The sequence below is a fragment of the Bubalus kerabau genome, chromosome 23 (genome assembly GCF_029407905.1).
Source record: "Bubalus kerabau isolate K-KA32 ecotype Philippines breed swamp buffalo chromosome 23, PCC_UOA_SB_1v2, whole genome shotgun sequence".
NCBI lineage: Eukaryota > Metazoa > Chordata > Mammalia > Artiodactyla > Bovidae > Bubalus > Bubalus kerabau.
Window position 1 is genome coordinate 14,955,252 of NC_073646.1, and position 16,068 is coordinate 14,971,319.

A 16,068-nucleotide genomic window follows, 5' to 3' on the forward strand; every position below is an offset into this window, starting at 1 on the left:
GGGGGAGGATGCCCGGGAACCTGACATTTACTGTTGATAACTGTGTGCCAGGCACATTCTCACTACTGCCTCGAGAAGTGGCTATCTATTTCTCTATTTCTTATTCCTGTGTGCTCAGTCGCTCAGTCGTGTCCGACTCTTTGCAACCCCATGGACTGCAACCTGCTAGGCTCCTCTGTCCATGGAATTTTACAGGCAAGAAATACTGGAGTGGCATTTCTTCCTCCAGAGGATCTTCCTAACCCAGGGGTTGAACCTGCATTCCTTGCATCTCCTGCATTGGCAGGCGGATTCTTTACCTCTTGTGCCTCCTGGGATGCCCTGTTTCTTAGTATATAACTGTTAGTCAATATAAAACCCTATAAAAGATGATTAAATTACTATCTGGGTCTTGCTTTCTTTTTTTTTTCTCTATTTTTATTGTTTACATCCTCAAAGAGCATAAAACTTATATTTGGTTCTAAAATTATAATTAAGCTTCTGTTCTTATCTACAGATTTTTTTCTAACATTAAAAACATGTCACAAAAGGTGGGATGAATCGAGAGATTAGAATGGCATACATATACTGCCGTGTGTAAAATAGATAGCTAGTGGGAACCTGCAGCATAGCACAGGGGCCTCAGTTCGGTGCTCTGTGGTGACCTAGCGGAGTGGGATTAGGGGGAGGGAGGTCCACAAGGGAGCGGATATATGTATACATATAACTGATTCATGCTGTTCCACAGCAGAAACTAACACAACATTGTAAAGCAACTGTACCCCAATTTAAAAAAAATTACTAGCGTTGACAACATACTCCCCATGTTTTAAACGGAAAGGCGACAGAGAACGTGAGCTCAGCTTTAAAGTACTGAAGGGCTGTCTTCAGCCTGCAGGTGCTCAGAGGGGCCAAGGTTGCTTTTGCAACAATGGCTTTCACTGAGCATTTCCTGATCTTTGCATTGTATGTGTGTGTGTGTGTGTGTGCATGTTATCCCCACATCTGGCACACACACGTCAAGGGCTCAGAGACATGATAGGCCAACATGCAAGCTCCAGCCTTGGGCCAGGCCGGCATAAGCTCTTGACTTGTGACCTCACTAAATTTCCCCATCATGCTCATGAGTCTGATCGCTTAGAGACAAATGTCAACAGTAGACACTTGGATAAATCAAATTATCCAAATGATACAGAAGGATGTCAATGCTGTCAGGACATTTCGGAGGCTCAGTGACATACTCCCAGGGAGGGGCTGGCTTCTTGGCGCCCAGAAGTCTTGCTAGCAGCCTGCAGACAGCGGTGGATAACAATGAGAGTTCCCCCCACCAAGCCCCGCCTTTAGAGTCTGTAGCCTTGTCTGGAGGCACAGAATTTTATCGATCTCAGAGATGCACAGCAGACTCCAAGATGGCCGGGTAGAGATCATGGCCCACTCAGACCTGGACAAACACCTCATCCATCATCTGTGGCCTTCTGGGCTAAGGGGCTGGGTGTGGACCCTTCTGGAATTTGGTTTCCTGGTTCTTTCTCAAAGCCAGGCCTTCACACTGCTATAGGGTTTAAGGTGCAGGTGGGTCCTAGTCTTGTCTCCATTTTACAGAAGGAATATGCAGGTCAGGAAGCAACAGTTAGAACTGGACATGAACAACAGACTGGTTCCAAATAGGAAAAGGACTACGTCAAGGCTCTACATTGTCACCCTGCTTATTTAACTTCTATGCAGAGTACATCATGAGAAACGCTGGGCTGGAGGAAGCACAAGCTGGAATCAAAATTGCCAGGAAAAATATCAATAACCTCAGATATGCAGATGATACCACCCTTATGGCAGAAAGTAAAGAACTAAAGAGCCTCTTGATGAAAGTGAAAGAGGAGAGTGAAAAAGTTGGCTTAAAGCTCAACATTCAGAAAACTAAGATCATGGCATCCGGTCCCATCACTTCATGGAAAATAGATGGGGAAACAGTGGCTGACTTTATTTTTCTGGGCTCCAAAATCACTGCAGATGGTGATTGCAGCCATGAAATTAAAAGATGCTTCCTCCTTGGAAGGAAAGTTATGACCGACCTAGACAGCATATTCAAAAGCAGAGACATTACTTTGCCAACAAAGGTCCATCTAGTCAAGGCTATGGTTTTTCCAGTGGCCATGTATGGATGTGAGAGTTGGACTATAAAGAAAGCTGAGTGCTGAAGAATTGATGCTTTTGAACTGTGGTGTTGGAGAAGACTCTTGAGAGTCCCTTGGACTGCAAGTAGATCCAACTAGTCCATCCTAAAGGAGATCAGTCCTGGGTGTTCATTGGAAGGACTGATGCTGAAGCTGAAACTCCAATACTTTGGCCACCTGATGCGAAGAGCTGACTCATTTGAAAAAACCCTGATGCTACAAGGAATTGGGGGCAGGAGGAGAAGGGGACGACAGAGGATGAGATGGTTGAATGGCATCACCGACTCGATGGACATAGGTATGGGTGAACTCTGGGAGTTGGTGATGGACAGGTAGGCCTGGCGTGCTGCAGTTCATGGGGTCGCAAAGAGTTGGACACGACTGAGTGACTGAACTGAACTGAGCTGGAGGTTAAGAAACTGACCCAAGGTTGCTTTAGCTAATAAGTAGCTAAGGTAGGATGCAGTCTGAGTCCAGAGTTTTTATTAAGTGAGTGAATGAGTGAAGGAAGGAGGGAAAGAAGGAGGGAAGGAAAGAATGAAGGAAGAAAGGAAGCTCTGAATGTATTTCCCGAGATGATGTCTTAAAGAGTGTAAGCTCTTGAGGGCAGAGATCTGATCCATCGCCTCCTCTGTTGAATTCTCCCAGAATCTTGAACAATGCCCAGCACTTATTAGGCCAATTAGTATTCGATGAATGTGCAAAAATTGTTCTTTCACACTCCACCCTTACCCCAATAGCTTCCCTTCACACACACACACACACAGACACACACACACACAACACCCCTTTGCATAGGATATGAAATAGAATTTTAGACTGTACTAAGCATTTACAGGCTCAGGTGGGAAGCTCTGAGTGAGAGGAATGTGACAGCCTTTGACTGAAACAGCCCCAATAACTGTAGCTGTAATAACCAGGACAAGATTGGTTTTGTCACACCTGCTCGGAAGTAATCAAGTTACTACCCCTCGGCTCCCCTGGAGTCTGTGTGAGTCAGATCCTATTTCATGGCAGAGGGTGTCTTCTCACTTGACTGCCTCCCGCTGTGCTGACTCTTTCTGGATCTAAAGGCTGCTGTCCCAACACCCCCGAAGATGAGCATTGTCCCTTCGTGGATTTCCGTTTTCTCTCCGCGTCCTGCCCTCTCCTCTGGGGCTCACGGCTTCTGCTAGTTCCGCCTCCCTGTCCCTCCCCGGGAGCTAGCATGAATTCACAGGAAGTGGGCTCAGGATCATACTGGCTCTCTCCTGCCCTTGTCTGTGTCCTCGGGCACACGACAGTTTTCAAAAGGACCGCTGTTTACCTTGGGTACTGATATACTGCACACACGCTATGTATGTTGCATACATTTGCTCACTTATTTCAACTTTTTGAATCATAAACCCACTCTGAGGGAGTGGATTCTATTCCTTCTACTTTACTGATGAGAAAACGGCAATTATAGAGGTGAGATAACTTTTCAAGGTCACCAGCTTGTAGAGGTGGAACTGGGATTTGAACTCAAGGTGTGTTTCTGAGGGGCAGAGCCCTGAACTCTTAAGTTAGCCTCTTATTCCCAGCAGAAGGACGCTTTTCTCTTCGCCTCACTCTTCTAGAATGCAAAGACAGACTCCTGCTGGGAGGTCCCCAATCCCACAGTCCCACACTGGGTGGCATCTTGTTCCGCCATCTTGAATGCAATTGGGCGGAAACAGAGATGATTCTGATGCATCAGGCTTTGGACTTTTTCATAGCCTTTCTCTGGAGAGAAGTGATTTATTTGAAGCCTAACATGAGCTCCAACTTAGTCAAGGTTTTCAAGTCAACCTGCTGGGAATTTGCAGTAGTACCCTGTTCCTCTAAGGGTCCTCGGGGACCACAAGAGTCAACATTTATCGAACCCTCACTGAGGGTAAGGTCTTTGTGGAGCCCTATGCACATATTATAATATAACATATAAAAAGTGCTTGCTAATGGAAGGACCAGTCAGGTGCACCCCCCGCATACCTGCTTACCCTAAATAAGGCTCATGAGGTCAGGTTCAGAGAAGGGTTTTGAGTGACCAGTGGGCACGTGTCTCCACCACACAACGGGGGCATCTGCTTTGAATGTTTTCCCTTCACTGGTCTCCTGCTTTCCAAGTTCTTAACTGGCGTTTAGAGATCTCCCTCTTGAAATCTGGCAATTTTATGAGCTTCATTTGAAAGAGGGAATAAACGCCTCAGTATCACAAAAACGCCTCTTTAATTGGTGGCAAATGTCCAGGAGGTGAAACTTGAAACCTCCTTTGTTCCACCTTTGACCCCCGATGCCACCCACCTGCCATTCCCTCCCGCTACAGCCCCATCCCATGTCTCTCGCCATCCTGGCCTGTGGAGGCTGTCAACAACCCCAGATTCATTTTCTCACCCTTGATTCCAGCATTGACTCACGCCGTTAGCTTTGCATAACTCCTCCTGCAGCCCCTGCCGGCCCTCCTCAGCCCTTCTGCATCACCTCTGCAAGCCTGGTCCTGCTGTTTATCTGGGTTTCTAAGTATCTTTGGAGGTGAGGGAGGGGGCCGTTATCTTCATTTTACACTGTGCTCTGGGCAGCGGTATCTTCTAATTAATGAGTCAGAGCTGCAGCGGGCAGCAGAGATGGGTGTGTGAAGGATAGGTTTCAGGAGCACAGTCCTTGAGTTCCAGTATCTCCAGACTCTGGGCTTGGACCCCAGTAACTTCATTTTATTAAGAAGGACTGAGCAGAAATAGAGACACAGACGTAGAGAACAAACGTGTGGATACCAGGGGGAAAAAGAGGGGGCGGGATGAATTGGGAGATTGAGATTGACATATATACGTATATGTATAAAATAGACAATGAGAACCTATTTATAGCACAGGGAATTCTACTCAGTGCTCTATGGTGACCTAAATGGGAAGAAAGTCCAAAAAAGAGGGGACGTATGTATAGGTGTAGCTGATTCACTTTGCTGTATGGTAGAAATTAACACCGGAGAAGGCAATGGCACCCCACTCCAGTACTCTGGCCTGGAAAATCCCATGGACAGAGGAGCCTGGAAGGCTCCAGTCTATGGGGTCGCTAAGAGTTGGACACAACTGAGTGACTTCACTTTCACTTTTCACTTTCATGCATTGGAGAAGGAAATGGCAACCCACTCCAGTGTTCTTGCCTGGAGAATCCAGGGACAGAGGAGCCTGGTGGGCTGCCGTCTATGGGGTCGCACAGAGTCAGACACGACTGAAGTGACTTAGCAGCAGCAGAAATTAACACAGTGTTGTAAAGCAACTGTTGCTGTTGTTCAGTCGTTCGCTTGTGTCCAACTCTTTGCAACCCCATGGACTACAGCATGCCAGGCTTCCCTGTCCTTCAGTATCTCCTGGGATTTGCTTAAACTCATGTCCATTAAGTTAGTGATGCTGTCTAACCACCTCATCCGCTGCCGCCCCCTCTCCTCCTGCCCTCAATCTTTCCCAGCACCAGGGGCTTTTCCAGTGAGCTGGCTCTTCACGTCAGGTGGCCAAAGGACCGTAGCTTCCAGTGAATATTCAGGGTCCATTTCCTGTAAAGCAACTATACTCCAATAAAAGTTAAAAAAAAATAATAGAAGAACCAAGTGTGGTTAAGCACTCAGGCCCTAGAACCTGGAAGAGATTCAGGGTATGGTGGTAGAGGGTTCATGAGTTGTAAACAGCCACTTTTCAAATACTTGCTGTGTTGGGCAGTGTTCTAAGTGCTTTCCTCACTACAACTTAATCCACATACAGCATCCTCCCTGCCCTTTTTATGGATGAGGAAACGAATGCACAGAGAGGTCAAGTAACTTGCCCAGGGTTGTTCAGCATCCACGAAACAGCAGACAGTGATATAACCCAGCACTCTGAGTCCAGAGTCCATGATTTCAACCATCAAGTTATAGGGGCTCTCAGATGGTTTTGAACCCCAGTTCTATTTCTTATTGACTCTGGGGACTGGAGCAAATCTTGCCCTATTCCAGCCTCAGTTTCCCCTCTGGTCAATGGGGTGTTGATGCGTCCCTGATAGCATTGTCACAGGGATGGAAAGAGAGGACACGTGAAAGTAGGTGACTCTTCCTAGGTTACAAGCAAACCAAAATTCCCTTCCCTCCTCTAACTGTCAATACCATGCCTTGAGGGAAGAGGATCAGGGCTGCTGAGTTATCTCCAGAGAAGACCCAGAAAACCACCTCTATCCCCTAAGATCTGGGAGTGGCTCTTACCCATCAAGTCCAACTCTGCTCTCGGAACTTGACTTTATTATTGTCATTTTTAAAAAGTTTGATACACCTGCCTCCTCTTTACCTTTAATGAGCTGATGATAATCCTGAAGCCTGTTAGGAAAAGCTTCAAGCCAAAGGCAAAATGAAGCATGTGCATTTATGTAACTTGACACTTCTCAGCCACGTTTGGCAGTTCTGCGTCACGCTGGTTGCACCCTGGGTTTTAAATAGCATCTCCTAAGAACAGGTCACCGTTGCTGGAGCCACTGTACATATCAGGTGGTGGGAAGAGATGCCTTTAATTGCAGAAGATCTAAAAAGCAGTTTGTCTTGGACAAAGCATACCAGAATGTGAGGAGCTGGGGAAGGGAAAAGGAAGGAGGCCTTAAGGGAAGATGAAAAAAGATGAGGAAAGAGGACGGAGAGAGAGTGTTCCAGGTGAGACCTCTGAACGGAAGGACCCTCCTGAATTCCTAATTGTATGGGGAGGTAGGGATGAGGGTGGGGACCTGGCGGATCTAATAGAGAAAAAATATCCTCCACTGGACAGGCGTCTGCTGCTCCATGATGCCTTTCAAAGTCAGAACAAGCTTTGGGAAAGGAAGATCTTCTCTCTGGGTGCTTTGACTGTCTTACCATAAAGGGTTTCATGCCCTTGGCCCCACGGATCTCCCCTGGGCTCTGCTGAGCTGGGGAGGGGAACCCTGTATTAGTTTCTTATCATGGTTACTTTTATGTGTCAACTTGACTGGGCTCTGGGGCACCCAAATACTTGTTTAGACATAATTTTGGGTGTACCTGTGAGGATATTTCTGGATGAAATTAACATTTGAACCCACAGACTTGGCTCATTAGAAAATACCCTGATGCTGGGAAAGGCAGGAGGAGAAGGGGATGACAGAGGAAGAGATGGGTGGATGGCATCACCGACTCAAAGGACATGAGTTTGAGCAAACTCTGGGAGTTGGTGATGGACAGGGAAGCCTGGTGTGCTGCAGTCCATGGGGTCACAAAGAGTCGGATATGACTGAGCAACTGAACAACAACCACAGACTTAAGTAAAGTAAAGCAGATTAGTTCAGTTCAGTTCAGTTGCTCAGTCATGTCCGACTCCTTGCGACCCCATGAACCACAGCACGCCAGGCCTCTCTGTCCATCACCAACTCCCAGAGTCCACCCAAACCCATGTCCATCGAGTCAGTGATGCCATCCAACCATCTCATCCTCTGTCATCCCCTTCTTTCTCCTCCTGCCCTCAATCTTTCCCAGCATCAGGGTCTTTTCAAATGAGTCAGCTCTTTGCATCAGATGGCCAAAGTATTAGAGTTTCAGCTTCAACATCAGTCCTTCCAATGATCACCCAGGACTGATCTCCTTTAGGATGAACTGGTTGGATATCCTTGCAGTCCAAGGGACTCTCAAGAGTCTTCTCCAACACCACAGTTCAAAAGCATCAATTCTTCGGCACTCAGCTTTCTTTATAGTCCAACTCTCACATCCATATTGCACCTCCCCAGTGTGGGTTGGCCTCACTCAATCCGTTGAAGACCTGAGAAGCACAGGAAGCAAGAAGGAACTTTGCCTGCCTGACTGCATGAGCTGGGTTGTCAGTCTTTCCTTTCCTACCTTTGGACTTGAACTGAAAAATCAACTCTTTATGGGTGTGGAGCTTGCCAGCTTTGGGCTGGTACTTATACCTTTGGTTCTCGTGGGTCTCCAGGTTGGTGACATACAGATCTTGGGACTTAGCCTCTGTAATCCTGTAAATCCTTATAAGGTTATATCTATCTATTTGCCTATCTATCGATATCTCTATCCAGCCTAGAGCTGTTGTGTATAATTGGGTATGCATGAGCCCCATGTGACTTCTGCTGCTGCTACTGCTAAGTCACTTCAGTCGTGTCCAACTCTGTGCGACCCCATAGACAGCAGCCCACCAGGCTCCCCCATCCCTGGGATTCTCTAGGCAAGAACACTGGAGTGGGTTGCCATTTCCTTCTCCAGTGCATGAAAGTGAAAAGTGAAAGTGAAGTCGCTCAGTCATGTCCGACTCTTCGTGACCCCATGGACTGCAGCCTACCAGGCTTCGCTGATCATGGGATTTTCCAGGCAAGAGTACTGGAGTGGGGTGCCATTGCCTTCTCTGCCCATGTGACTATTTCAGCTTAAATTACTGTGTGCTCTGCTGTGCTTAGTCGTGTCTAACATTTTGCGACCTATGGACTGTAGCCCACCAGACTCCTCTGCCCATGGGATTCTCCAGGCGAGAATACTGGAGTGGGTTGCCATGCCCTCGTCCAGGGAATCTTCCCAACCCAGGAATCGAACCCAGGTCTCCTGCGTTGCAGGGGGATTCTTTACCAACTGAACTACCAGGGAAGCCCCAACTAAATTAGTTACAATTAAATAAAACTCAAAATGCAGTCCTTCAGTAGTCTTAGCCACATTTCAAATGCTCCTTAGTCAATTCTGGCTAATGGCTATCCTAGTAGAAAGCCGTTGTTCTTTGTAGAGCATCACCCTCATCATGGAAGAAACTCTCACACATAAGCATCAGGAAGCATATTCCAGAATGTTCACATCAGTCTGTTCCCACCCAGTCTCCCACCTTCTCATCTTCATCAATTCTCCCCCTGTGGCCCTGACCTCTGCTCTCCATGGACCTCCTTTCAGTCCCTCTTCTTCCACGGCAACCTTCATCCGGGCTGTTCCTTCTATCTAGACGCCCCCCACTTCCCCTTCCTGCCTGGTTAACTCTCCCCCTTTCCCCAGGGCTCAGATCCAGGGTCATTTCCTAGAGGAAGCCTTCCCAGCACCTTCCAGTCTGGGTCCTGTCCTGTCCCGGTCACCAAGGTCTTGTTTCCTCCATTTATAAATCTGTGCTTATCAGTGCAAGTCCGTGTTTCCCGTCTCTCTCCTGCTCGCCTCAGCCTTAGTGAGGATACAGGCTGAGCCGTGTAAACTCCTCACGGTGTAGGCAGCACCCAACACGTGGCCCGTCTCAGGGTAGGTGCTCCGTGCGTATATACCTAATAAATGAGCAAGGGCTTGACTTCCCTTCTTTTTTTAGTGCCTGCCTCATTTCCAGTGGTTCCATCCACAGTATTCCTACAGAGGGAGACCTTGGTCCAGCAGCTTGCAGTGCACTTTATGAAGTGTATGAGTTTCCTGTGGCTGCTGCAACAAACTATACAAAGTTGGTGACTTAACACGGGGGACTTCCTGGTGGGCCAGTGGTTAGGGCTTTGCACTTTCATGGCCCAGGGCCTGGGTTCCATCCCTGATCAGGTAGTTAAGACCCTGAAAGCCATATGGCGAGGCAAAAGAAGCAAACACCTCCACACCTATTCTCTTGTCTTTTCTAGAGACCAGAAGTTGGCAGTGGGTTTCTGCCATCAAAGTGTTGGTGGGGCCAAGCTTCTCCTGGAGGCTCATTTTCCAAGGCGAGGATCATTTTGCGAGCTCTTTCCCACTTCCAGAGCCTCATGTCTTATGTTCCCTCCTCGTTGTCCCTTCCTCCATCTTCAAAGACCACAAGTGGTACCATCCAATCTCTGCTGGAATCAGCCCACCTGTATAATCCAAGATAACCTCCCCCTCCCAAGATCCCGAATTGAATCACACCTGCAGAGTCCCACTTGCCGTCTAGGGTAACATGTTAAGTTCTGGGAGTTAGGGTGGGGATATCTTGCAGAACATTGTTCAGCTGACCACCTTAAGAGACCGCAGCAATTCATTTAAAGGCCAAGTGCAGAGCTGGCCTCCCAGGGTGGCAGCAACAGTGACGGGGATGTCCATGGCAAGGTCGAGCTGAGGGGAAGACAGCATGCACCGCATGGAGAACCTGCGTTGCTTCATCTGATGCTGAGTGTTCATCATTCTTTGAAATCTCCCAAGGAAAAAGCATCTTATGAGACAGAGCGAGCGCACAGGTTCAGTCATGTGTGCCTGACAATGCAGGGTTTTCCGTGCTCTTTGCTTGTCTCTGGAAAACTGCTGATGTGAGTGGCAGCTGGGGTTGAGAGGTGCTTGTCCATATCACTTGATGATCTCAATTGAGGACTCGGCTCTTTGCTCTGAACTTAGCCCCAAATCAGATAATGCTTGCCTGTGCCTCATTTCTCTTCAGATAAGAACCAGCCCCCTGTTGACATCTTTAGGACAGGCTGCTCAAAAGAGAAACAGGAAGGGAGAAAATACAGACACCTTAGTAGATTTGCCTTCGTGTTTTGGGTCTACACAGCATAGCCACTCATTTTATGTAAGTCTTTTATTGAGCTTGTTACAGTATTTCTTCTGTTTTGTGTTTTGGCTTTTCAGCCAGGAAGCATGTGGGATCTTAGCTACCGGATTGAACCTACCTCCCCTGCAATGGAAGGCGAGGTCTTAACCACTGGTCCACTAGGGAACGTCGCCATAGCTACTCATTAAGACAGTATCCTGATTTATATCTTTTGCTTTGTTTAATTGGCTAATGGCACCCCACTCCAGTACTCTTGCCTGGAAAATCCCATGGACGGAGGAGCCTGGTAGGCTGCAATCCATGGGGTCGCTAAGAGTCCGACACAACTGAGTGACTTCACTTTCACCCTTCACTTTCATGCATTGGAGAAGGATATGGCAACCCACTCCGGTGTTCTTGCCTGGAGAATCCCAGGGATGGCTGAGCCTGGCGGGCTGCCGTCTATCGGGTCGCACAGAGTCGGACACGACTGAAGTGACTTAGCAGCAGCAGCAGTCATTGACTGATCAGTTACATAGATCTTTCCTCTTGGATTTCTGGCCTGGAACTCTTGTCCTTCTGTCCTCAGTCCCCTAAACTCCTCAGGGGTTTCAAATTAGATTAGGAAAATCTAAGACCCTCCCAGTTTGGGTCCTGCCAGAGGAAAGGCAGCCTGTTTTTTTTTTTTTTTTTCATTACTAAATGTCTTGGTTCTTTGACAGTTATTTTCTGATAAAAGGAAAGGCGTGTAACTTTCTCTAGATGATATTATACCTACCTTTGAATTCTAACTCTGCCATTTGTATGCTGTGCAATCTTGAACGGATACCTTAACCTCTCTGAGCCTTGGCTAACTCATTTGTCAAATGGCAATGCAGCTAACCTCTCCTAGGGTGATTTTGAGGAGTAAAAGCGATCATGTTATTAAGTGTCCCCCCACAATATAAATGCTCATTAAATGTTATTTTCCTTTCCTTCAGGAAGAAATTGAGTTTGGAAATGAACAGGTGCTTGTTAAAAGCAGACATCGGCTCATGTGCTTGGCTTTTAGTAGTAGCCTGTTTATGGTGAAGAGGGGGCACAGGAGAAGGGAGGAGATTGGAGGGTGGAATGAAGGTCTCTTCCATCATAGGAAGGTACATACAGACTGGAGAGGAGGTGATGCAGGGCATCTGAGATCCATTTTGAAACATCTGAAGGACTGTCACGTGGAGGAGCGAGTTGGTTTCTTCTTTGTGGAACTAGAATCACAAATGCTGCAGAGAATCCAGTTAACCATCCCAGCATAAGAGGGGCCTTAGCAAATACTTGGAATTACAAAAGTTGGAACCTTGGGAGGTCATGAGTTTCCATACATAGGGATATCCAAGCACTTATTTATTCCTTCCTTTATTCAGTAAGCACTTGCAGTGAATAATACGTATGAGGACTTGCCCTAACAGTCCAGGGGAGGAGACAAAATCTGTTGATGTCAGAGTAAAAGATAGAAGCTTCAGATGGGTGAAGGGGTGGAGTAGCAGGTGCTGAGATGCTGTGATCAATTCTCAATGCTGTCATTACTAATTCGTCTAATGAATCTTGAGCATATACATGTGCCAGGCACAATGCTAAATTTTTTCAATGGATCACTGGTTTTTTTCTTCGTAGCAACCTGATGAGGCAGGTACTAATGAGTCACATTTTACAAATAAGATTAAGCTAAGAATGAGGGGAGTTGAGATTCTAGCTCCAGTAGCTTGACTCAGAGCTGGCTGTTCATGAAGCACCAGTGGTCGCCTCCCAGCCCCACTGCCCCTCCTTAGAGAATCAGCTCCTCATGTTTGGGGTTCTGGCCTCCCCCACTCCCGTCCTCCAGGCCAGAGCTAGTTGGTCCAGATTGGCTTGGCCTGGGCCGATCAGAGTCACTCTCCTGGAATACAGAAAGACTGGACCAGTTAGATGATGAAAGTGAACAAAAGTGCTAGTCGTTCTGTTGTGTCCGACTCTGTGACCCCATGGACTCTAGTCCTCCAGGCTCCTCTGTCCATGGGATTCTCCAACAAGAATACTGGAGTGGGTTGCCATTTCCTTCTCCGTGGGGTCTTCCCGACCCAGGGATCGAACCCAGCTCTCCTGAGTGGCAGGGAGATTCTTTACCATCTGAGCCACTGGGGAAGCCTTTTTGTGGTTAGGTGATGGGAGATTTGCAAACCAAAGACTGTGGATGAGTAGAGAAAACCATACTTTGGTGGGAAGTACAGCACCACTGCCTTATTAAGAGCCACAAACAAGGGAGACTAGGGTCCCCAAAAGCAGAGAATGAACTTGGCCATGACATTCCCATTCTGCTCCTCAGGCTGCCCTGCTGAACTGGATCTGCGTAAGATGCCACATCTTCTTCTACCCTGGGTACCTACTCTCCAGACCCTTGGAGAGGTACCTCCCACCCATGATGCCACAGGCTGGGGAAACCAAAATCCATGACAGTGGTCTCTGAATCCCTAGCAGGTTCCCTCTTATATCCTCTCTGCCCCTGGGCTTGGTTTCCTGGGTTCTACACCACCATCTGTGTGGGTGTGCCACGCAGATGCTTCAGTTTCCATAACAACAAATCAAAACAAAGCCCTGTGATACTCCCACAGGTCATTTGAGGAGTTGTAGAACTAAGGATCACAGAAGGGGTGGCACGGAGCTCTTTACAAACAAACTATTTAAAAATCCACATTTTATACTCCTGGCTAATAAGGCCTTTTTCATCAGCCTGCATGAGGCAGTTCTTTTTCTTGAGCCAGTCTCATCTCCTCCCTTGCTCTTGTTTTTCTCAGCTCCCTCCATCTCAAGTAAGACACATGCCTCTTCCTGCCCCACGAAGAGCAATTTCATGCTCTTCTGAGAAGCCGTGGCACCAAAAGGTGCCTGGGCTCTTGGGAACCCTACCCCAAGAGGTTGTCAAACTATGATTCCCAGAAAAAACATTTCCTCCCTAAGAGGAATAAGATGTTAACATTCCCCTGATTTCTGACACCTTTACTAAACTATCTTTATGGAAAACGTAACTATGCTAAGACCTCTACTTCCCAGAATCCCTTTCCCTTTCCAAGTAAAAGGTGGGAGACAAAATAGATAATTGATGAGAACTGACTGTAGAGCACAGGGAACTCTACTCAGTGCTCTCTAGAGCAAGAGAGGAGACCCAAAATGGGAAGGAAGTCCAAAGAAGAGCAGCTATGTGTATATGCATGGCTGATTCACTTTGCTCCATGGCAGAAAATAGTATAGCGACTATAAGCAACTGTAAAGCAACTATACTCCAAGAAAAAAAAAAGAATTAACAGTAATCATTATCATTAATATTGTGATACTAAACAAAAAAGGTGTGCATTATAAAGAAAAAAGAAACTAAATCTAAAAGCACTTAGAACAGTACTCTCCAGACTTGTTATAAAGTATGCAATGAATTTTAGCTATAATTATGAAAAACTAAAAATAAAAATGGAAGATTCCGGGAAGCAGCAGTGTTGATCCTTTGAGGGGGGCCATGGTTAGAGCATGAAGGTAGCTCCAGCTCATCCTCACTGTCCACTGCTTTTCTGTCCAACTTGTCTTCCGGACTGCCTGACCTGCTGGCCAAACATGGCCCCATGTCTTCTAGACACCGGGCAGACAAGGCGACAGACTTGCATAGACCTGCCCCCCTCTGCACCCTACCATAACCAGATGCATGCGTCTGACCTCTCAGAAGGGCGGCCCTGTGTCTCCTCTGGTCCTCACCTTCCCTTCCCTGACCTCCACCTCACCGGCTGCTCCCACGATTGTGGCCAATTTAATTCTTATAATGCATCCCTTGCCCTGTAACTCATGGTGGTTCTGCTTCCCCAGTTGAGCCTTGATAGCCATCAAGAGGGTTTCCCTGCTGGCTTAGTGGTAAAGAATTCGCCTGCCCATGCAGGAGACGCAAGTTCGATCCCTGATCCAGGAAGATTCCACCTGCCCTGGCACACCTACGCCCCTGTGCCACAACTATTGAACCTGCTCTCTGGAGCCCGGGAAGAGAAACGACTGAGCCCACGTGCTGCAACTCCTGAAGCCTGCCAGCTACATTCCCCCTGCTCTGCAGCCAGAGAAACCACCACAATGAGAGGCCCACACTCCACAACCACGGAGTAGCCCCCGCTTGCCGCAGCTAGAGAAAGCCTGTGCGCAGCAACAAAGACCCAGCCCAGCCAAAAATAAATACAATTATTTTTTAAGAAAAGATACACAGCAAGAAGCTTTACAGAAGCAGCCAGTGGCTGGAGGCCGTGAAACTTGTCTGTCTTGCTCTAGGCTGGCAGTTCTCCTCAAAATCACTGGCTCAACCTTGACTCACCCAGAGCCAAGGAATCCCTTGGAGAGCTTTAGAGAAGATGCTGATACCTGGGTCTTACTTCCAGATTCGGAGTTAATCAGTCCAGAGTGTGGCTTGGCCATTGAAAGTTTGAAAACACTTTGGATGATGCTCCCCATACCTTCCATATACGTTCCTCACCTCTTCCCTGAATGAAATAGAACCCAAGTGTCTGTCAGCTGCTTGCAGATGACTCATCTTGCTTTCTTGCCATATTTTTTAATGATGAAATTGAGTGACGGTATAAAATGTGCCCACATTGGCACTGCAATAAGTACCTCTCTCTCCTGTAGCTTAGCTCGTGATCAGAATCAAAATGAAATGTATGTTTGTGGTCTCCCAGGGTGTCCGAGAATCCCAGGGCCATCTGTTGTCCTTCTTATCACATCCATTATAGAAGTTCATTGATTAAGCCTTTAATTGAAACCGGTGCTGTGTTTATCAAGAAATTTACATTTATAAGCTTTCTAAAGGCACATAACCAGAAGCAGAATTTATAGTCACTCGGTAACGATCACTTTCATTTCATTCCATTGCCCACCTGTTTTCGACCCCTAAAAACCAACACAGGGTCTCTTTTTTAATTTTAAGAAATCACATGAGTAAGCCAAGAGTTGGAAGATGTGGGATTTCTGAACTTCTTTACTGAACTGTGAGGGATTCTGGCATTTAAGGGTAGTAATTGTTTAAGAGAAGGGGGCAACAGAGGATGAGATGGTTGGATGGCATCATTGACTCAATGAACATGAGTTTGAACAAGCTCCAGGAGATGGTGAAGGACAGGAAAGCCTGGCGTGCTGCAGTCCGTGGGGTCGCAAAGAGTCAGACACGACTGACTGATTGAGCACAGGCACAAAGTGAGATCTACATTTCACTTTGAAAGCAACACTTTAGAAAAGCCTGAATAGACAGGCATTTTAGCTTGACTTGAATTGTGCTGGCTGATGGCAAGGGACCTCTGCGTCGTCCTTCCCCCTTAAAGTTGGTGATTATCTGTGGCTGTTCCACTGTCTCTGAGTACTAACACTGCCCCTTAGGCCACCATAAATGGCCTTGAGCTGTTTTGGAGGAAAAACTCCATCTGCTCCTAGAACGATTTAGACTA

At 47.2% G+C, this 16,068-nt stretch overlaps 1 protein-coding gene across 1 annotated transcript in view; it reads left to right on the forward strand.

Moving 5' to 3' along the window:
• BMERB1 (bMERB domain containing 1) overlaps positions 1-16,068 on the forward strand; it is a 145,282-nt gene that overhangs the window by 86,663 nt on the left and 42,551 nt on the right. The gene's annotated exons all lie outside the window — the stretch shown is intronic.